The sequence below is a fragment of the Lissotriton vulgaris genome, unplaced genomic scaffold (assembly GCF_964263255.1).
Source record: "Lissotriton vulgaris unplaced genomic scaffold, aLisVul1.2 SCAFFOLD_1320, whole genome shotgun sequence".
NCBI lineage: Eukaryota > Metazoa > Chordata > Amphibia > Caudata > Salamandridae > Lissotriton > Lissotriton vulgaris.
In genome coordinates, this window is record NW_028242523.1 from 630547 (window position 1) to 653866 (window position 23320).

At 46.8% G+C, this 23320-nt stretch overlaps 1 protein-coding gene across 1 annotated transcript in view; it reads left to right on the forward strand.

Annotated features, from left to right (window-relative positions):
* Positions 1-23320, forward strand: part of LOC147668937 (actin-binding LIM protein 3-like) — a gene marked incomplete at its 3' end in the record, with an annotated part of 333512 nt that overhangs the window by 290093 nt on the left and 20099 nt on the right. The window lies entirely within an intron of this gene.

The window sequence follows — 23320 nt, forward strand, 5'->3', positions numbered from 1 at the left end:
TTTACCTGGGCCAACCTGCTTTGAGCCCTGGCTTCTGAGGCCTGCCCGGCTGTAATGCTCTGGTTGCGTGAATGCGTGAGTAAGGACTGTATCCAGGAAGATGGACGAGGATGTAATGCAACACACTCCCCCACTGATGCAGAAACACTCTGATGCAGCAGGGCCCTTAAGCCTTAATCCCTTTGCTGCCTATAATTGCCTGTCAATCAACCAAGGGACACCCTTTCCCTAGGCGTCCCACGAGATTGCATTGTGAATGCCTGGAGACCAGAGGGTGGGCGAAAGTGTATGTAATTAGCATCATCGTCAGTGACTCTCATCGCACACTATAAACAGATTCACCGTGCAAGTGTTTAAAACTGAAACATGCGCAGTGTATCTGTTTGACTTTGTGATAAGTGTGTGATTTTTATCTATAAAGTTTTATATAGCACAAAGGTGACCCACAAGTGTATCAGGGTGCTTTACAGTATATAGTATAAAAACTTAAATGGATGAGGTGGTATACAAGCATTCGAATGTGTCATTTCGTACAAAAGAGATATATAATACATGGATATCAAACATAGGGGACCGAGAATCTGCAGGACATTGCACAATATACATTTATTGAGCATTAGGTGAATGTGCTAACAAACAAACATATAATATCCTCCCTCGATTCACAATGGGAATAAAGTATATAGATAATAAAGGGGACCCGAGGCCAGCTAAGCTTTACACTACATACAGTTATTGAGCATTAAGGGCTGTGGTATTAATCTTATCTTACATATAATAGTCTCGTACATTCCACCGGAGATAGGCAATGATATGCGGATCTTATAGGTGACTCGGTATCAGCCTAGAATTAAGATTTAGGACATCAATTTGTTCATTAGTAGTATTTTTACTTCCAGTGCTACTGAAAGTTTTGACATTACTAGTGAAGAGCAGACTGCCCCAGGCTGGCGGCATGCAGGATGCTAGTAACGAGGGCTGCTGAGAGGGTGGTGACCAGAGCAATGACATTCACAGGCTCAGCTGCTTCAGCTTTATTAGCCCGCCCTATGTGTCTTCTTGACGTTCTGCACTGCTACAGTGCCCTCCAAGAAAACATGTCCATTGTTGGTCCCTTCTCATCCAGTCCAGAGGAAATGAGGTAAGTTTTCCATTGCTGTGACTGTCTGGCTGTCCTCTGTAAAATCCTCTGTGCACTTTCCGTGAAACGTAATTTCAACTTTGTTCTGTATGAAGGGTTGCCTTGCCCAGCAGTTCAAAGCTTAGAGGCCTCTGTTCCTGGAATTAACAAGCCAACAAATCGACAGGGAGAGCCAAGCTAAAGGTATGGTTTGGCACTCACATCCAAAGCACGAGCCCAGCCTTCAACATGTGTAGCATGTGAAATGCGCAATAAACGTAGATAAGTATGGAAAATACTTTAACATTGAACACATTGTTGTTAATATTTGGAACTATTTCAGTTTAGTACGTTATAGTCTATTAAGTGATATGCACAAAAGGGCCCACCGAACTGAATTACTCAAGTAAAACGACTCGCAGTGAACTACAGTGATATGACTGGGATCACAGAGTGTGGTCAAGTGGGAAACCTGTGATTGGACACCAGGTTTCTGAGTCACTCATTTCAGAACTTAGTCACTGGACATATCTTCTCTATCCATTTTTTGTGAGGGTGGGTGTTTGCATGCATGTGTGTCCGTGTGTGTATGTGGTTCAAGTATAGAACCCATAAGGTGTGGCTGTAGTTACGGGTATGCTAGCGACAGTTGGGGATAATCTGGGCTAAAAAAGCCATAGAGTTTGCAGCGCAGTTCATTAAACATCTCCAGCTTCTTAAAGTGCGAAGCTTTCAAAAAAGAGCGGCAAAAGGGTCCTCTTTGGCAGTGCAAAATTTTTCCTGCCGCTACCAAGGGCCACCTGCTAGGTAGTCATGGCCAGGCCAGGATTTAAAGTTGGGTACCGTGCTAGTTGAAATTTTGACCAAAATGTAAAATTTGTCGGTGACAGCTGATCTCGTACCATCATTTTGAGCCTGTCGCCACTTGTGTTATTCCCCAAACTCTACATGATGAACAGGACCAGGTGGAAGGGCGGGCAGGGCATCCACATTTTTAGAGGATGTCCCCTTGCCATCTTCCTCTAAATTAGGCCCTTAATTCTGTGAAGTAAGGTGCATGCTCTGAAGGCCTGGACTGGACTGGAGTCTTAAGGAGCTATGGGCACTTATTTTAGTCCAAGAAAATACTTCCCCAAGACAGATGTAATGGGCTTTGTTATATTCACATGGTTTTCAAAAGATTGTGCAAAATGGTGCATTCTACTGCACTCGGAGGTGAGGAAATAGTACACCACGTCAGCGTCTTCCCGAGAGCCAAGGAGAAACCAATGTACCCTTCATTAAAAGCATAGCTGGTACAGCAAATATGCGTTCATGCCAAAAGTGAACTGCTGCCTGGAACACTGTGTCCCAGCAGATAGAATCGCCATCATAAACCTTGTGCCGAGAGAAGTTAGGCGCCATTGTATGCTGTGCCAGGAGATAAAATTCCTGTCATAGGTCCTGAGGTGGAGAATATTCCGGCAGTGTGGGTGGGTCTGAAAATAAAACACAGTCCGAACCGGTGCAATGAAATGACCCAGTGCAGTCCTACCTGCCCTACTCGGATACAGCCATTTTTAGTGCTTTGCTGCACTTGGAGTCCTTTAGAAGCATGAACTTGTATGTAAAGGTGACTGAGAACAATGTTCACTGGTGTGGCTTACAGGGCCAGGGCATGTTGTCTGGATGATTGCACGTTAGTTGTTCCAGTTGTATTACCGAGCCACTGCATTGTGTGATAAATGCAGGCTTAGGACATGGTGCACAGTGGTTTGGGCTAGAAAGTTCTACCTTAGACAAGGGGGGAGCATTGTGAAGCTAGTGTGCGTGGCTGTGGGAGGTGGTTAGTCTGCATGTGTCATGTGATAAGCATGAGCGCTAGTGATGTGCTCTAATAATGCAGAAATAATGATACATGTGGCTAATTAGAGGGCATGGCTGGCCAAGGGTTGGGAAGCTGCACATAGGCTAGGTGTGGGTGTTTGCAGCATTACAGAACAATGACTATGTGTTTACATTGGAGATGTATGCAAGATCTGAGGTGTGTTCTATTAGTATCACAAAAACCAATAAATATACCTTAGTGGAGAGGATGAGGATGAGGATGACTATCCTTTGGTTTACCCGAGGTTAGGTTGACTTGTCAAAGGGCTGCCATATTGAAGGATCAGGGTAATACTATACAGTTTTTGGATTACAGACATAAATGTGTGGGTAGATGCAGATAGCAAGATGGCGGACAGATGGCAACAACAAACAAGGAGTCAGTCAGTCATGCATGGTGTTTATGTGGTATCAAGGTGTGCAGGGTGGCTTTTCATTGGATGCACCCTGGAGCAGACAAGCGTATGCCAGGGTCAGGCAGGTCAGTTTTGGAATGTATTGGAGAAACGTTAAGTTGTGTGATGGGAATAGTTCTTGATCCCCACAGCAGATTATGTAAAGTGTTGGTGAAGCAGAACTTTTGACTTTAGGTCCTTCAAGGCCAGAAGAGAGAAATGGGGGAATCCCAGCAAGGGCAGTTGCCCCAATCTCTTTTGAACTTTTCCTGAAAGAACAAGCAAGACAATAACACCAGCTTGCTGCTCACTCATGAAAAGAAGCAGATTGTTTGTGTCAGATCATTGCATCAAACGCCAAAATGTTAGCAATATACAGATATATATAACTGGGTGCTGCTCAGATATTACAGAATATTGCTGGCTTTATCAGTATGCGGTTACATATGCAGGGCACTGCCAGTAATGCAAAAACAAATGGGTTTTAAGGTCCAAAAAACCTATTTGCCCCGAGAGGTCCTCTGGAGTGAGCATATAGGGATACACCCTCCGTGTCAAGTACTGCTAACCTTAAGAGTACCCCTTTTTGGAGCGACAACCCCTTAAAAGACTGTGCAGGATCTGTGATGTGCCACACCTATACACCCCTTATTAGAGTGGGAAAGGGAAAAGACCCTTTTCTTAATGCAACTCTCACCCATTCTAGTAGTGGCATGCTTCATCATTGGGTTCAACCTGATTCCTAAAGGTCAGGGTGGGAGCTCTTATGAAGAAGGTTAAGTGTAACTTTAACCCCTTCGGTGCTGATGATGGCCCCCAGCCGTCATGCATTACGGTGCTCATGTGCTGATGATCGCTGGGGGCCGTCATGAACCCGCCCACTCGCGATTCTGCCGCACAGGTGCAGAATCGCGGCCGCACCCAAGGGGTTAAAGAAAAACTTCCTCACCCAATCCCAAGGTATCCGTTTGTTGGTGGGTGGGGGGGGGGTTAAAATGTACACAATAAGGGTGTAAGAATGTGATGGTCCTATGACCCTAAAACACCAACATGTTTCAGCCTTGTTCTATCTGCCTACCTAACATCCTGGGCTTTCATCAGGGTGGGTTCATAAGTAAGTTACACCCTCAATGATGTGTCTAATGTGTTGATCTTTTTATGTGGGATGCAAATAGTCAAGGCATGCATGTAGCATGTAATACTTGCCAATACTGGGATATTACCCAAACAGTTCGAGAAAACTGTTCCCATGGGGGCTTGAGTGAGCGGCCCTGTAGTCAGACTTTCATCAAGGATCCCGTCCCATTCAAATACCTATTTGGCACAGTTATACTGCTTGCAACCTTCCCTCCCACTCCACCAATAAAGGGATACCTTGGGAGTGGGTGAATAATGTTATCTTTAATGTTACACACCCCCTAAACAACCTTCTTCATAAGAGCTCTCTGAAATATGGTCGAGCCCACCTTGACCTTCACAAGTCCGAGTGAACCAGATGATATAGCATGCCACTACTAGACTGGTTGAGGGTTGCATAAAGAAAGGGGTATTTTCCCTTTCCCACTCTAAAAAGAGCGGTGTATAGGTGTGGCACAACACAGATCCCGCAGAGTCCTTAATGGTGGTGGTGGCGCTCCAAAAAGGGGTACTCTTAGGTTAGCAATGCTAGTAATACCAGTGTATTGTTCTATTAGGTCAGGAGGCAACTCGCTTATGTCCCTGGGGCAGTTCCATTATGCTCCAGGTGCTGCACAGCAATTCCCCTCCTGCTGCAATCTTCCAGCTGTTTTGCTGACTTCTTCTGGAACTATTTCCTCTGGGAAACAACCATTACAACGCAGTCATTACAATGCACTACCTTTACAATGCAGTTGTTACAACGCAACTGCCTTTACATCGCATGCCGTTACAACGCATGCTATAACAATACATGTCATTACAGCACATGCCATAACAACGCATACCATTTCAACGTATGCCATTACAACGCATTATAAGGTAAGTAATAGGGATTTTTTTGTTTTAGGATGGGTATGGGTTTTGGGGTACATGGGCATAGTATTTTTACCGCCACACTATCTAACACTTACTCTATTGTTGCACTCACTGGAGTGGGAATAGTAATTTTTATACCCCTACACTATCCAACACTTACCCCACTGTTGCCCCAAAAGTATTATGCGTTGTAACAGTATGCATTGTAATGGTATGCGTTGTAATGGTAGTTTCTAAAAATACGTTGTAATGGCATGCATTGTAAAATCATACGTTGTAATGGTAGTTGCATTGTAAAAACTGTGTTGTAAAGGCATGCATTGTAATTGTTTGCATTGTAACATTAGATTTTTATTTCCTATAGTACTGTTTTCATATTCTCTTTATTGTGCCAAAAATATTTCTAGTGGTGCTACTGAATAATGTCCCCTGTTCAACATAGACTATCCTGTGGTGCAGCTCAGTGGTGCCTCGTGGTGCTACTCAGTCATGGCCCTGATGGAGCCCATCTGTGCATTAAATGTAACCATTCCATCTGGTGCAGCTCAATTTATTCCAGTTGTAGTGTTACCTTATGCACAGGAAATTTGACTGCGTGTGCCTTTCGTTGACGCTGAGAGATGCATCTACTATGAATGCAGCCTACTAACTTTTCAGTGTGTGCATGGTAATTCAATCACATTGCTTAGTTTTCAGTCCATTAGTTCTCTTCCTATGCAGTCTAATTTATAACGTTTATTTTTTGGATTCACTTGCACACAGACTCAACATGCGTTCAAGTTCAGAAAACGTACGCTGCTAGTCCAGCTTGCTGCTCACTCGTGAAAAGAAGCAGATTGTTTGTGTCAGAGCATTGCATCAAACGCCAAAATGTTAGCAATATACATATATATAACTGAGTGCTGCTCAGATATTACAGTATATTGCCTGGCTTTATCAGGATGCTGTTACATATGCAGGGCACTGCCAGTAATGCAAAAACAAATGGTCTTGAAACTTTTCTTGGACTAACAAAAGAGGCACATTTCAGTTTTATACACAAGGTTCCACATCCTGTAAGACTCTTCCTTCAGATCACATGTGCTCTCCATCTGGTATTCAAGCATGTACTGTATGCACGTATTGTCCCAGTGCTTAATTTGAGGCAGTGGTTGACGGTGGTGGGTGTTTTTCCCATCTGAGATATTTATGCAGCACTAAAAAGAGAAAACACACAGATTGGAAAGACTGAGGAAGAAAAAAACAGCAACACTAACATAAACCAAAAGAAAGAACCTGCAAGTGTGCATAATGAGCAACGGAGTGTCTGGAAGTGGATTAAAGACTCCTGGCCTAGGCATTCTGCACAATGACGTTTAATTCCACTGGCCGCCGGTTTCGAGCAGAGCTTAGGGCAAAGGCACTCTTTCTTTCACAAATTAAGCACCGACTATCCCGTACTTATGGCAGGGTAGTTCATGTACATTACAGGCATTTGCAAAAACTATGGGTCTCGCCTTCATGTGGTAACTACTAAAAACAGATCGACACATACATTTCTTGCATGACCAATGGGCCGCCTTTAGCATGTGCCAGTTGGGCCTATGCCCAGGGCGCCGACCTACAGAGGTCATTGGAACTCCCTGCAGTCGTGTCCCTACGGCTTAGATCCAGAAAACAGTGGTTTTAACCACTTTTTTTCTGAAGACTGCAGGTGCACTTTTCTGCTTTTTATCATTTTTTTTTTCACGGCGCCCCTTAATCTTGCTCCTTCACCTTCCTCCTATTCCCCCCAGATTTTCGTTACATAAACAGTTAAAGGGGACTAATGGGAGGGGCGCCAAATATAGCCTAGACCAGGGTGCTCTCTGAGCAAAGGCCACCTCTGCATGATGAGCTAAGGCCACCTCTGCATGATGATCGAAGCAAATTAAGCCCAGACCTATTGACTTTGCCAATTATTGTTCCTTGTTACCCTAGCTAGCTACAGATCTTGCACAACCAAACGGATTAAAAAAATTGTTGCGGGCGGCCCAATCCTCCAGAACTGTCACCGAACCAGGAATCCAGGTCCCCAAAGCGCTTCCTATCTGCCTGTAATGTTCGTATGTGTGTTATAAATTCTAAATTTCATCAACTACCTTCAACACGCTCTGCAGAGGGTCGCTCGATTACGAAGACGCTCTGCCCCTCCCGCCTCTAGTTCTTGCCATGGCTGGTGAGCGCGGAGATGGAGAAAAAGCTATTAACCTGGGCCCCACGAGGGCGCTGCAGACAGACTTTACTCAAGGTCACCTTCAGGACACAACAAATAAGGGCCTGAAATAAAGGCAATTACAACGCGCGCTACTCTATTGTAATTATGAGGGACGCCGGGGGAGCTCTCAGGAGGCGCGGGAAGACAACATTGTCTGCAGGATGCCGTGCTGCCATTTCATGAACCAGCGCGCTGCTCCCACTGTGCGACACCAGCTCCATCTGTTGTAATAACAGAATCTTCCGACGTGTCGACGTACCAAGCGCATGACGTAACAGACGCGTGACTGCGCATGACGCACCACGCGCATTGCCAAGGTGATAACTTTTTAAGTGGCTTTTGACATGGAGAGCCGCCTAGCTGCCATCTTCAGCCCCACGATACAGAAAGAGAGCGCTGGTGAACAGAACACAGGATGGGACCAAGATCACCAGAATTCTGTGGCACAGTCGCAGCTTCAACATATTTTTAAGCTGGCGTGTTGGGCAGATACGTCAAACGCCTCTAAAGTAGTTTTCCACAATAGAGCTTTCTTGACTTGCGCTTTTTGTGTGGGAGAACTGGAGGGGATATCTAACTGCATCATAATGCTCTCTTACCTTAGGCGTTTGCCCTTGTTGTAGTCATGGCCTTCTCCAAAATTTACTTTTGCAATGATATCTGTTGCGTCTTGGGCCCTAGGCCCACATCATGCATAACTAATGACACAGACACCGCATGTGTGGTAACTGGAACTGGCCACGAGCATGTGCACCCGGGCCCATTTATTAACAAGCTCACGTCACTCGTGACGCCTGTGAAGGATGCGTGTGGGGTGCAGTGTGCCCACTCCCATAGGGGGAGTGGTTACTAAACCAGTGCCTGTCGAGACACTAGAATGTGTCTCGCAGGACACAACATTCCTCCAAAATTTTAATGAAAACAAAGCTCAATAGTTCAACCTGTAGGGAGAAATAACAATGAAATATACACCACAGGGTCCATCAGTTTCTCGAGCCCGGCATCCAGAAAAACAGCAGACCAGGACTGGTGACTCAGACGGTAGCAGGACAATCTCAGTGGGCCCTCGTCATTTAACCTGTGTGATTCAGGACACGAGCGCTTGCTTGGAGACGTCTACTGCACTCTAGTAGCATGCCGGCGGAGGCATGACCTTTGGTCCCAGGTGGCTTCCTTTTGCTGACATTGAGGATGGTAGGTGGTGATTAACAACAGTTCATTAACTGGGTGCGTCAAGATCATGGTTGGAGTCCATGGTGAAAGTTAACTGGATTACTTATGGATCGCGGGAAGTCCCTCTTAGGCTGTCTTGCTGTTTCCAGTGACCTGTCGGTTGGGTAATGTCTCTTCCAGCTCTCCTGCCTGGGGAGGCCCTTCTTCGGGCTTGCCACGGGACTGCTGACAGGCTGCGATTGGGGCTGCGTATGTGCTGGCTAGGGGCAGCTGCAAACCGCTGGTTAGCCAGTAGCCAGTCTCTCGCTCAAACCTCAAGGGTGTATGGGTCTTGGTCAGGACATGCTCTCTCTGCCGCGGTTCGGGTTAGCAGTTAGCCTCTGAGTTTTCTTGTCGGCTGGTTTGGTACTAGAGAAGTACTCCACTCCATGTGTCTTCGAGACGGTGTCGGTAGACGCACTTGATGAGGCCTGGCATGGTAGCATTGCCAGCCGTGTGGTGAATCAGGACAACGGCGAATGACGACTTGCCTTGATGGGTGTGGCCGTCAAATCTGGAATCGATCACTAGAGGCAGGGATTGGTCAGGTACCTCCATGTTCTTTGGGTAGGTACTTGCATTCGTGTACATGGACTTCTTGGGATGTTGGGACTTTGATGATGGAGGAGTGATGAACGCGCTGCGGAACGTACGACTTGAGACTCGGTTCGCGCAGGCTGTGCGGCTTACTCTCGGACTCCCGCTGTGCAGTTGTCAGTTCCTTCTTGGGTTATCCCCCTCTTCCCTTGCTGTCGCTGTGTCAGGACTCACTCCTGTTGTAGCTTGGGTTTTCTTCATCGTCCGGCCCTGCCACTCACGACTTCCTCTTCTGACCTCAGCTGGTTGTCTGATTCTTGGTGTAGACCCTCCGGTCACTCTTCCACATTTCTTGCTAAGTGCGGTGTCATGGACTTGTCACTGATGATCTAGCTGCCATTGAACCTGGACGACAGGTGGTGATGGTTAACTAGGAGAGGAAGTTTCTGGATGGACGTCGTAGCCAGGTGACTGCCTCTTCTGAATCTTGTCTTGCACCTCTGGCATTTGCGGTTAGGAGGAGGGATGCCACTCTCCTCCAACTGCCGACCATTGGGCTAGAGCATGGATACTCACAAACTTTTTTTCGGGGGCCAAATTTACAGTTTGACTTGTGGCCGAGGGCTGCACTGATAAGCCTGCGGATGGGGACGGGAGAGGCGGGCGGGGGCGGGGCTACTAAAGTAAAAACAAATCTTCAGTGTACAGGGCGGGAATGCAAGGGCCCTGACTGTATGGTGCATGAGGCGGGTATGGCTGTGGTGTATAGGGTAGGGATGTCAATGCCCTGTGCTGCAAGGTTCATGAGGCACCGATGGTCGATGAGATGTAGTGTATGGGGCAGGGGCGCAGGGATAGTATGCTGTATGAGGCACTGATGCATCACAGAGCTGGAGTGTACGAGCAGGGGTGTGAGGGCACTATACCGTGCATGTGATATGGCACAGATGAGTTCAGGGGCTGCACATTTAACTAGATATAGATCAGAAGCAGCACTGCATGTGGCAGGGATTTTAAAACCCTGGATCTGCACCTTGGAGAAAAACAATTAAAACGTGTTTATTTCTAGCAATATTAATCTAGGTCAGTTAATCTCATATGTACTCTTGCTAGTTCGGAGTTGCCCTCTGAGTTGCTGGTCGAGTTGTATAAATGTAGGTCCATTAATTTCATTAATTAATTCATGGTCGCCCCCAATCTACAGCTGGGCCGGGGATCAATTATGAGTCAATTTCACCCTCACTAAGGCACACGTCACTGGATCACACTTGGATGCATTGCTACTCATTGTGTCAAGCGGTAACTCAGTGGCTTACGTGGCGCTACAGACACAGTATCTATAATCACACTGAATGTCACTGAGCATCCATGAACACCATGCTTCGCACCCGCACCCCATCTCTAAGAGACCTGCTTGAAGAAAAAGCCAGAATCACAGCATGCTTCAAACAGTAATTTAGGAATGTTTACAGATGCCCTCCAGCTCTAAGGAGGGGAACCAGTTTGGTACCAGGGAGGCTCGTAGCCTAAACTAAAGGAGTCTTATTCAGAAGGCACTATAATTACATGCCCTCATTGGGAGGTGAAGGAGGGAGAACTATTGGACAGGCATGTTGTGTTAACATGGATAGAAAGCACGCCTTTGCCGTGGGAAGGTTCAAAACTTGCACAGATTGGTGCTGCTGAAAAGGCCAGTGGCACGGATATGACTGACTTATGTTTATGACGGACTGCCTCCATGGCTGTGACTATAGCAGTTTGGTTAGTGGGGTTTAAGATCTGCACCACAGCAGTAGTCCACTCCCCCCCACCCCTTCCAGTGGCTAGTGCTGATGTCTATGCTGGACTGGAAAGGAAAGCCAGCAACCTGCATGCCAGACATGCAACACCCAAATGGCTCAAAGGACTTCGCTACACCCCCGCCCTCCCCCCCATGTGTGCCAGCCCTGGCTGAGACAGCTTCCCGGGGCAAACACACAGTTTTTGAGCTGCCAGCCAGACCCAAGTACTTCACACGTTACTAAAAAAACATTCACTTGTTAACAAGGCTTTATCGCATTTTCACCCCTTCTTAGAGCCCATGCATCTCACGTCACTGAGCAAGAAGGGGAGGGGGCACATGTGAGGAGGAGAATCACTCATTTCTTGAGCATGCTTCTTTGATTGCCTTTTTGTTGTTTTTTACTATGAATGCGGTCCCGAGGAATGAACAACAGGCAAAACAAAGGCTGCTGACTACGTGCGTCTGCTGTTGTTTTCCACACGCGGGCCGCATCTAAAGGTCTGCCAGGCCGCAAATGGCCCGCGGGCCGTACTTTGAGTACCTAGGGGCTAGAGGGTCTCACTGTGAAGCGATGGGAGCAACGCAGTTTGCGCTTGCGGCAGTTTACGCGTGGTTCTCCCTCGGTGCTGTCGCCAGGGCCGTCGGTCCACCGTGGTGGCTGTCTGGTGTCTTTGGAGGTGTTAATGGCTTGTGGTTCTCCGAGTCCTTGTGTTCCTCCTCTCGTTGTCTTTGACTCACCTGCGTTTTTCCAGCTCTTCTGGGTGACACGATTTCTACTCTACTTCTTCTTTTCTGCCAACGGGCCTATTAACTTCAATGATCTCCAGACCATACGGGCGAATCTTCAGTCGCTCTTCTCGACTGCATGGAGAGCAGCCACTTGTCTTGGGTGCTCCCTCTTCAGGCAGCTTCTCAATGCTCCGACTCTAAGTGTTCCCTCTCCAGGGAATGGCTTCCATGTGCAGTGGTGAGCTGTGGCATCTTGACGCTCCTACTCTGGGTGTTCCCTCTCCAGGGAATGGGTTCTACAGGCAATAGTGAGCTAGTGATGGAGACTGGCCACTTATGGTGTAAGACTCTCCTCTCGTCAGCCTTGGGTCACTGACGACTCCTGCGTGAGGCAGTGTGTTATGTTATGTTATGTTATGTTATTTTGTGTCTTTTATAGCGCTCGGCTACTCAGAAGAGTGTCCCGGCGCTTTATTGACAACCTAGAAAGACAAACACAACACAACAGATTAAAAGAAAGCAGGGTCAACAGAACATGGAAATCTAGGAAGCAAAAAGCCAAGTTTTCAGGCCCTTCCTAAAAGCCAGCAGATTTGAGGTGCTACGTAACGTCAGGGGCAGAGAGTTCCAGAGCTGAGGGGCCCGGAGCATAAAGGAACAACCTCCCATACGAGCCCTCCTCACACAAGGGACAATAGCAAGGAACTTCGACTCTGACCTCAGAGATCGGGAAGGACGATAGGAAACGAGCCTCTTCTGAAGGTATTTAGCCCCTGTGGCATAGAAGGCCTTGTGAGCAAGGGTTAAAGCTTTGAAAGTAATCCGCTGTCGGATAGGCAGCCAATGAAGTGACTGCAACAAGCCAGAGACTTTGACTCGCCTATGCAGGCCAAAAATGGCACGTGCTACCGCATTCTGGACCACCTGCATCCGTTGCAGGAGATATTCGGGCAGGCCAAGATATAGGACGTTGGAGTAGTCCAGTCTTGAACCGATCAAGGCCTGTACCGTAATCCTCCTGTGGACCTCAGAGAGCAAAGGAAAAAACTTCAGAAGCATGCGGAGAAGACCAAAGAAGGTGCCAGTGAGGGCGAGGATCTGAGATCTTAAAGTCAGACCGTTGTCAATTTTAACCCCCAGATTCTTAGCTGACTGAGACGACCGCCCCGGAGGAGACATGTCAGCAGGCCACCATACCTGCCAGTCCGGATCGGATTGACAACCGAAGAAGAGCACCTCCGATTTATCTGAGTTGCACTTGAGGCTGTTCAGTTGGAGCCATTTAAAAACAGCCCCAAGGCACTCGCGGATACTCTCTCCATCGAAATCCTCTCCTTTCCGACAGGTAAAGAGCAGCTGGGTGTCATCTGCGTAGGATACGATCTGGGCTCTGAAGGACTCGGCCAGAGCCGCCAGAGGGGTCATAAAGATGTTAAAAAGGGTTGGGCTCAATTCAGAGCCCTGCGGGACTCCAACTCCCAATGGCGGCATCTCAGCAGAGCTAGAGGAGGCCCAGACTGTCTGTCGCCGGCCGGCCAGAAAAGATGTAAACCAGCTGAGCACCGTCCCCCTCAGACCGATCTCATGAAGTCTGACGAGCAGATCCTCATGGGGGACGGTGTCGAAGGCCGCTGACAAGTCGTGTATGATCAGCATGGCTCTACCACCTGAGTCTAGCGTCTCCTTGATGGCCTCAGACACCTCCAGCAGCGCCGTCTCCGTACTAAGATTGGGACGAAAGCCCGATTGAGTGGAATGAAGCAGATCGTGTGATTCCAAAAAATTGGAATACACGTTATGCACGTGCTTCTCCACGGTCTTAGCCAATGCAGGGAGAAGAGAAATAGGCCTGTAATTGGCCAAGACCTCGAGGGCCAGGCCGGGCTTCTTGATAAGGGGAATAACCATAGCTTGCTTCCAAGCCGAAGGGACCATACCCTGGCTCAGAGAAAGATTCAGAAGGGGGCTGACCAACGGATTTACCACTGCCGCCATCTTCGCCAAAAATTTGGCCGGGCATGGATCGAGCGGCGATCCAGATTTGGGATTGGCCAGAAGTGTCAGGGACGAAGCAGTTGAAATAGGCGGAAAGTCTGACAAGACTGGCCCTAGGGGAACCGATGGAACTAGACCAGCCTCAGAACAAAGGAGGGCAGCAGCCGGCCGCGGTGGAAAGGAGTCCTGTATCAGCTTAATCTTAGTAGTGAAGAAGCATGCAAGATCCGATGCCCACGTCTCTGTGGGAGCAGTCTGGGCCGCATTCGACCGTGGGGCAATAAATTCCCTGACGATCGTGAAGATCTCTTTGCAGGAATTTGAGGCATCCTCAATCCTTCTAGCAAAGTAGCTCTTCTTCTCAAGGAAAATATCTCGGTGGTAGGCTTTGACCACGGTTCTGTATTCAAGTCTGGCGGCTGGATTGTACTGAGCTCGCCAGGCCCTTTCCGCCACCTGCGAGAAGCAAGTAGCGCACCAGTGAACCACGGAGCAGAAACCCGTTTAGGCAATGAACCTGGGGCCCTCAAGGGGGCCAGGTCATTCAACCTGTCCACAAACCAGGCCTGCAAGGACTGTGTGAGGGAGGACACTGTTCAGCATTTGGCCTGTTCCGGGCTCCATTGCTGTTGCTGCTGTGGAGATGTATGGGATCTCCTTGCTGATTTCAGCAGTGTTTATATCCTTTGGAGAGGTCTCATTCTCGTGGGCACCTGCCCGTGCTGTCAAACTTCTGTGTGCATGCGTTAGCGCACCTCGGAATCCGTGCTCTCAGTCCTTTCGAATGCTCTTTTCTGGCACTTGGTGTGCCCACTTCCTTGGCTGACGGTGATGTCGGGTCACCACTGGGGCGTGTGTAGCAAAATCCTTCTTGCCTGTGGTGGTATCCGACGGCAACTGGGGGTTTGCACGCTCTGTGCACGTTCTTCAAATGTGGGGTGTGACAGTCTTCCTCTTTCCTAAAAGTTAGCTCATTGGGGCCTGTGGTGCCCTCAGCTTATGATGCTCCCCTTTCAGGGACATTGGCAGGTGCTTTCTGGTTCCCTGGTCTAAGCTGCATGTTCATGTGGACGGTCTGTGTACTCACTCTTGGCCCCTCTATGTGCTGGGGTGGCCCTCCTGGCGCTGTGGGCTGTGATGCTCCTCACAGTTTCTAGGCTCTTTGTGCCTTGTCTGCCGACCACCTTCTCTTCCCATGGGGTTCTGCTTTTGAGGTCTACTGCTACTAAGGGCATGTGGTGCACTCTGCACCATTCCTGGCTGTGTGTCTCTGAGCCTTCTTCTGCCTTTTCCTTTGTGTCCCTGCTGAGAGTGCAGTTTGTCACTGTGGATAGCATGTGGCGCTGGGGGTGCTTTCGGAGGTACCTCTGTCACTTTCCACAGGCTGTGGGCTTTGTAGCTCTTAGGGGGACTCTGCAGTAGAGTGCTGGGGGAGTTGATGGAGCTTCTTCTGTGTTTTAATGCAGCTGGTTAGGTATGGGAGATTGGCCAGGGAGAGAAGTGCTGCTCACAATTGATCAGGTCTGTTTACATGTTTGTGCTGCAGACAGTGTTCACAAGAGTGCATGAGCTTTATCATGGTGAAGTTGCAGCATAGTTCTGCGTGGTTGATCATGCGCTCCCCCTTTCTTTCCTAATTGGGACAGCCGGAGGCAGTCTACTTCTGTCAGCCTCTTCCTTGGGCTCTGAGCCTTGCAGCCGAGATTACAGGCACACTCGGGTGAGAAAACAGCAGGAGGTTACGGGTGAGATAGCCTCAGGGTGAGTGCGGTATTTTACCACTAGGTGGTGCTGCAGTAACTTACTCTGTTATAAAAGACAGGGTTGAACCCAATATAGTCAATAGGGACCTGGGTAACAATTGGAACAAAAGGAAGGGGTCCCGTGACCAAGGTTAGGTAATAGCAAAATTATACCATTTATATTCACACAATTTGAAGAAAGAGAAAAATCTTTTGAAAGCAAAAGAGAATTTAATTCAAGATTGCATATATCCTATTCAATGGATATCATATTCATTTGCAACATACTTTTTATCACAGTTTATATATAATATGTGTGCCCACATTCACAACAGGAAGGGGGTGGTGTGAGGGAAAGTGTAGGGGGTAGGATGTATGTGATCTGATTCATTCCGTGACAAGTCTTATTCAAGCTTCTAAGACAATGTACATGTGGTCCCTGAAACAGGGCCACAGTTAGTGGCTCAAAAAAGAGTCCAAATTATCAAATGATAAATATCGGCCTAACTCCGATGACGTGCTGCTAATTTGGAAAGGGAGCTACAATGAACTGGAACTTTTTCACGAATGGTTGAATTCACGGTCCACAGATATTCAATCCACAAAACAATCCAGTAATGAAAAGATTGACTTTTTAGATATAACGCTAGTGGCAGAGGGTGGTACCCTACATACCACCCTATATAGAAAACCTGCGGAGCGGAATTCTCTATTACAATACTCCAGCCACCATCCTAGGAGCCTTCGGGATAATCTACCCTACGGGCAGTTCCTCCGTATACGGAGGAACTGCAGCAAGAAGGAGGATTATATGCGACAATCTGAGATCCTGATGACACGTCTAATAGAGAGAGGCTATCCCAAGCGACTCATCAAACGCTCTAGAAAAAGAGCATGGTTCTGCCACCGTGATATACTCCTTGAACCTACTACACACAGAAATCAGTCTGAAGATCGCATGATTTGTGTGACTACCTTTTCAACAAAAAGCCACTCCATCAAAAAGGTGATAAATAAACATTGGAATTTGATTGCAAAAGATTTGGAAACACCAAGCGTGCCGATGCATGCATTCAAAAAAGCCCGCAATGTCAAAGACCATGTAGTCTCCTCATTCCTGGAATGCCCACCAGAACCCACTATAGCCTCATGCTGGAACCAACCGCGGGTAGTGGGTCATTACAGATGTGGTAACTGTAAAGCCTGCCCGTCCACTATCCAATCTAAGGAGTTTGTCTTTAAAAATCATCGACACGTATTCAAACACCACACGAATTGCAATACCAAAAATGTGATTTATGGTATTATCTGCCCATGCGACCTCATCTATGTGGGCCAGACTCAACAACGTGTAAAAGCACGGTTCCTCTCACATTGCAGCAGAATTAGATGCAAAGTACCTGGGGCACCTTTGGTTGATCATTGTACAACACACAATCATTCACCAGAATCACTTAAATGGGTAGTTTTGGAGTCTATCACATTGGGCCCAAGGGGAGGAGATTTATCCAACGTCCTCAATATTAGAGAGCTCAAGTGGATCCATATCTTCAATTCTGTAGTGGAGGGCCTTAATGAATCTGAAAGCAGTTTTGCGCAATTGGCCATTCTTTAGGATAATGTACTACGGATTGGTCTTCATTTATGTAACTGTTATTGGTCTATATGGAGATTTTTCCTCATTAATGTTTACATACAAGTGGAGTTTACACTATCCTACGAGACTTGTGCACACCCTTGTTCATGAAATGTTGCACATCGTTTTTCATTTGAATATCAGCAGTTGGGACAGGTAATGATTGTTTATACAAATTTTGCCAAATGGAAGTGGAGTCTACACTATCCTATGTGATTTGTGCACTCTATCGTGAAATCTGATGCATGATATGATGGAAATACTATGTATATGCCAGAAATACTATGTGATGCCGATTATTGTTGTAAACAGGTCAAACGGTTCTAATTTTTCGTAATTTGAAATACAAGAATAGACACAGGAATTTACACTATCCGAGGCGAAGATGCCTTGCCCGGCTCCATTCAATCCTTTCTTGTGCCTCCACCTTAATACCCGAAGTGGGCTAATGGTTTTTCTTGCACTAAGTTAAGCAACTTGCTAATGCCAATATAGTGCCATTAACAAAGTAAATTCAACAAGGGCATAATACAAAATAAAAAAGCAGACTTTTAAAATAACACCACCAGCTAATTACGGAGCCGATCGAGTGGTGAATAGGCCTATTAGATAACAAACAGGGCCGAGGAGCGCTAGTCTTTCCTCGATTTTCATTGAACTGCTCGAGACCCCGCCCCCAGCTGAGGCTAACCAGGAAGTGTATGACACTCGTGTTTACCGAGCTGTGAGTCAGTACGGGAGCAGCGGTGCGCGGACAAGTAGGATTGTTTGACTTGCGGAGGCCAATTAAGGTAAACTCTAATAACCCGACTCCCTGCCCCCCCCTTCTCCCCCCCCCCCCTTTTTTGAACGGCAACAAATTCGCGCTCAAGTGCCCGAATTTAATTTGTTCATTTTACCTCTAGGAAACGGTAAAAAATCGGTGACTTGTTTCCCAACTACTTCCATACCGCCAGGCAGTGGCAGGTAGGAACGCATGAGATTTATTCATTTTAATAGCATTTGGGCTAAACTGTACTCATTTCCCGGGATTCATGCGTCAACAACAGAACACTCTTAACTATTCTTCTAGGTACCAAGACTCCTCCCTAGAAAGATGGTTTAACGATTGCCGTAATAGATATCTCTTGAGCAGCCCAACTGGTAATGTTGTCAGTTCTAATTTTCCTTATTGATGCTAGATGGACATTTAGAGACGTTCCAACATTTCAGTAATTTCAGATTTCTCTCCCTCCTCCAGGCAGATTTCCCAGCTGTGTTTTGAAATTCACAATGTGCAATTCAATATGCATTTCCGATAGAGAATCGCTGAATGTGTAAAGAAAGTCAAGTAGCTTAACAATCATCTGTTGCCTCCCCCTGGTAATGATAGAGATTTTCAAGTATAAATGCATTAAATAGCCTCCTTTTCTCAGCAAGACTAATATAAATGTATCTTATGAGTTTCTTGTCTTACCTAGGTCCTCTACCCTAAGCACGAGGGTGCTCAGAAAAGGAATAATTGTGCCTGAGTGAGGTCTATTGTACTATACTAAATAGAACCTTACATACTGTTGAAAGTGGTAAGCCCCATAAAATCTGACTGTCACTACACCAGTAATACTTACTTTAGTGGTAATTGTTGGACAATCAGATATCATTATCTTTCATCCATGCAGGTTGTAAATACGTATCCACCACTAACAACGAGCCTCCACAACCAACCAGAAAATACCCAACTCGGGTCTACAGGTAAAAATATTGATGACATTAAAGCCCATATTGATATGGATCAACCGGCCCCCCTGCTATTCACCCAAGAGGACTGGGTACATCTTCAAATGTCTTTTGGAGACCCTCAACTTAGATTTTAAATGTACTAGCAGACATGACAATAGATTTGCATGTAACAACAGCAGTCTTTTTTCTTCTTTTTTTAAAATCGCAGAGTTATCTACCAACAATTTGGACCCAAATAATCATCTTCAAGTCCGACCCGACCGCCCCTTTATATAAGGTGAGCGGGCGTCCATACTCAGCAATCTTATGTATAGGATTTACACAGAGATAGACAACACGGCTATCTCCCCTTCTCCAATGAATATATAATTCTTCATGTACCACCTTCCTAAGAAATAATACACAGGATTGGTGTGTTTCTAATTCGAATTTCCTATTGCTCCCTAGGAGGTTGCCCACCCACAACTATGCTTGTCCTGATGAAGACCCGTATGTAAGGATAAGAAACCTACCTATATTGGGTCGAAACGTTGACGACTACACCACCTATGACCAACTCCGGTCCCCATTCAGACATTTACGGCTACAACGGAGTTAGGCCGATATTTATCATTTGATAATTTGGACTCTTTTTTGAGCCACTAACTGTGGCCCTGTTTCAGGGACCACATGTACATTGTCTTAGAAGCTTGAATAAGACTTGTCACGGAATGAATCAGATCACATACATCCTACCCCCTACACTTTCCCTCACACCACCCCCTTCCTGTTGTGAATGTGGGCACACATATTATATATAAACTGTGATAAAAAGTATGTTGCAAATGAATATGATATCCATTGAATAGGATATATGCAATCTTGAATTAAATTCTCTTTTGCTTTCAAAAGATTTTTCTCTTTCTTCAAATTGTGTGAATATAAATGGTATAATTTTGCTATTACCTAACCTTGGTCACGGGACCCCTTCCTTTTGTTCCAAGCAGTAACTTACTCGGCCGCCTTGCTCTTCCTTGAAACTTCAGGCCGCTCTCTGATTAGAGCTGTCGATGCGGGAGGGGCGTGCCGTGCTGGGAGCCAGGCTCATTATGTTAACCCCAGTCGGGTGATTCATGGAATGAATCCCTTAAACCCTTCGATGCTCATGACGAGCTCAGCTCGTCATGAGGCACGGTTGAGCTGTGCTCATGACGAGCTGAGCTCGTCATAAACAATGGTAAATCAGGGAATGCAGCACCGGGGGAGAATACCTTTAGCATTGAAGGTGTTAACTTTAGACCCTTCACTCACAGACCGCTTTTAAATGAGGTACCGGTTTTTCTTTTCTTCTTACTTGGTCTCGCTGCTGCTGCAGACGAGATCGCGGGGGGCGGGGCGCTGCAGATACCTCTTGACATAAGGTGCAGCGCCGGCCTATATTTTGCAGAGAGGGAGGCCGCTTCACTGGCAATTTTTTTTTCAGCCCCTTGGCGGTGCAGCACCACTTTGCTAACACTATTGTAATCTCCCAGCGGGCGGGCAGAAGGGTGGGGCAGGCGTTTCTTCACTCGTTCACAGGTGGCAGGGCTGCGGGCACTCTCACTGCCGTAAATAAGGATCTTTGGGCGCACTCATTTGCATTGCTATTGCCTGAGTGCGGCAGCGGGCTTGTGCAGCGCCAGTCTTAGCGCCAGACCAAGGGTCCCAGCAGAGGCATTAGGGGGCATTTCATGCAGGGTGGGCAACCGGCATCTCTCAGTCCAAGCCGTAGCAGACTTTCCTTCAACCACGGGCTGGTGCAGTCCCGGGTGATACCAGTACGGGCTGTTTGCTGTGCTAGTGTGGCCCTACTGGTGTCCTGATGCTGACTCCACCATCGGGATAACTACCCTCGACGTGCCTTGTTAAGGGGTTGAGACTACGGCAGCCCTTCTGACATCAAGTGCTGCGCTTGCCGGCTTGGGTGATATCGCTGCTGGCTTCGGCTGTGGGCTAAACCACAGGATTCTCACCTGCGGGGTTGTTCTGTGGCTTCAAAATCCTCCACAAGGTGGCAGGGCCCTCTCCTCCACTCAGGGTTGCTCACTGCCACCTTCTGGGATAAACTCGCATACCGCAGTCCGCTGCTGCCCTCTTAGAGTGTCACGGCAGGCAGGCGACTTCCGGACATAGAAGCTAGACGGTTTCCTCTCCCCTCGCAGCATAGGCGTCTCGCTGGCAGCAGGTGTGGGGATGCATAGGATTCAGTTAACTCTTCCCCCCACAGTGTAGTACTCAAACAGTTGATAGTTCACGCGGGAATGGTATAAAGAATGGTGGTCCTTGACTTTGATTTGAACAAAAGCTCATATGAACATCATTTGTTTCTTAGTTATGCAATTAAATCTGCATACATTGATTCAAGCAAAACGATGGGAGAGATATATTCAAAAGAGGACAATACCCAAAATGTTAACACATTTGGCTTGGAAAAACAATAGAATTAGAAAAACAATAGATGTATAACCACACTGTGGATGTTTGTTGTATCAAAAATTCACATATTTATTTACAGTTTAATAAAACAGTTTTTAAACGGCGCAAAAGACTATCAAGAGTATAGTCAGTGAGGAAGGAAAAGGTGTGCTCTAGTGATTCAGAGGAAAAGGAGAACAGACAATAGTAGTATACTGTTGTAATATTTACATAACACAAAGCGGGGAAGCCTCCGCTGTCATATGGGCCTGTCCCCTGTAAATGTCAATTGGGGGGGAAAAAACAAAATTAAGCTGAGAGGGGTACAGGCATATAAATTGGTAAACGTCGACGCTTACCAATTTATATGCCTGTACCCCTCTCAGCTTAATTTTGTTTTTCCCCCCCAATTGACATTTACGGGGGACAGGCCCATATGACAGCGGAGGCTTCCCCGCTTTGTGTTATGTAAATATTACAACAGTATACTACTATTGTCTGTTCTCCTTTTCCTCTGAATCACTAGAGCACACCTTTTCCTTCCTCACTGACTATACTCTTGATAATCTTTTGCGCCGTTTAAAAACTGTTTTATTAAACTGTAAATAAATATGTGAATTTTTGATACAACAAACATCCACAGTGTGGTTATACATCTATTGTTTTTCTAATTCTATTGTTTTTCCAAGCCAAATGTGTTAACATTTTGGGTATTGTCCTCTTTTGAATATATCTCTCCCATCGTTTTGCTTGAATCAATGTATGCAGATTTAATCGCATAACTAAGAAAAAAATGATATTCATATAAGCTTTTGTTCAAATCAAAGTCAAGGACCACCATTCTTTATACTATTCATACCCAGGTCCTTTGATTCTGTGGGTGAACCCCATTGATTTAATGGTCACGCGGGGAATGACCAGCTCATCGCCATTGTTGCGTCTTGGGCCCTAGGTCCACATCCTGCATAACTAATGACACAGACACCGCATGTGTGGTAACTGGAACTGGCCACGAGCATGTGCACCCGGGCCCTTTTATTGACAGGCTCATGTCACTCGTGACGCCTGTGAGGGATGCATGTGGGGTGCAGTGTGCCCACTCCCATAGGGGGAGTGGTTACTAAACCAGTGCCTGTCGAGACACTAGAACGTGTCTCGCAGGACACAACAATATCTACGCAAGACCTGTGTTACTGGGCGGAGACAGGGCCAATCAGATGCTTTTACCACTGGTGTCATGGTGCTTAACCTTGCTATTTAGCCCAAAGCTGACCTCCAAGGGCACCCCTTTAGCACTTGACTTTTTAGGTAAAGAAGTGAAATAGTCCATGGCTTACTCAGGGAGATGGTGTGGTGTTAAGAGTCAGAACTTAACACTCCACCGAATCAAAATAAATGCACCCAGGTCCAGCCAGTGGGTTTATTTAAGAAACAGTACATTACTTTTTCACACAACACAATGCAGTGCCTAACACTCAGAGGGCAAACTGCATGTTGCACTGGTACCAGGATTATGGGTCATGGTGTAATTGGGTAAACAGCTCGGTCTCTTCGACTCCAGGCTTATACCACTCTGTAAGTGGGCAATAATAGACGTTGCCCTCTTAAGGGAACCCTGGCCGATATTGTCCTGATGAGTTTCTCTGTCCCTTGTTTGTGTTGAACCCCCTTACCCGGAGCTGGTAAAGTTCAAGTTTAGTGAAAATATATACCCCTGTTCTTTCTGGGCTCACAGGTTGGCACAGTACCTCCTCTGTCTTGTTAGCATGTGTGCGGGCCTCTCAGCAGTAGTCAGTGGTGGATGGGACTTGACTCTTGCTGTGCTGTGTCTAGTGCACGGCCCATCGTGCGGGGATCGCCTAGTCCAAGCCCTGACCCTGCCGTCCTAATAAGACATGAAGAGAAAGGAGGGGTTTGGCCCT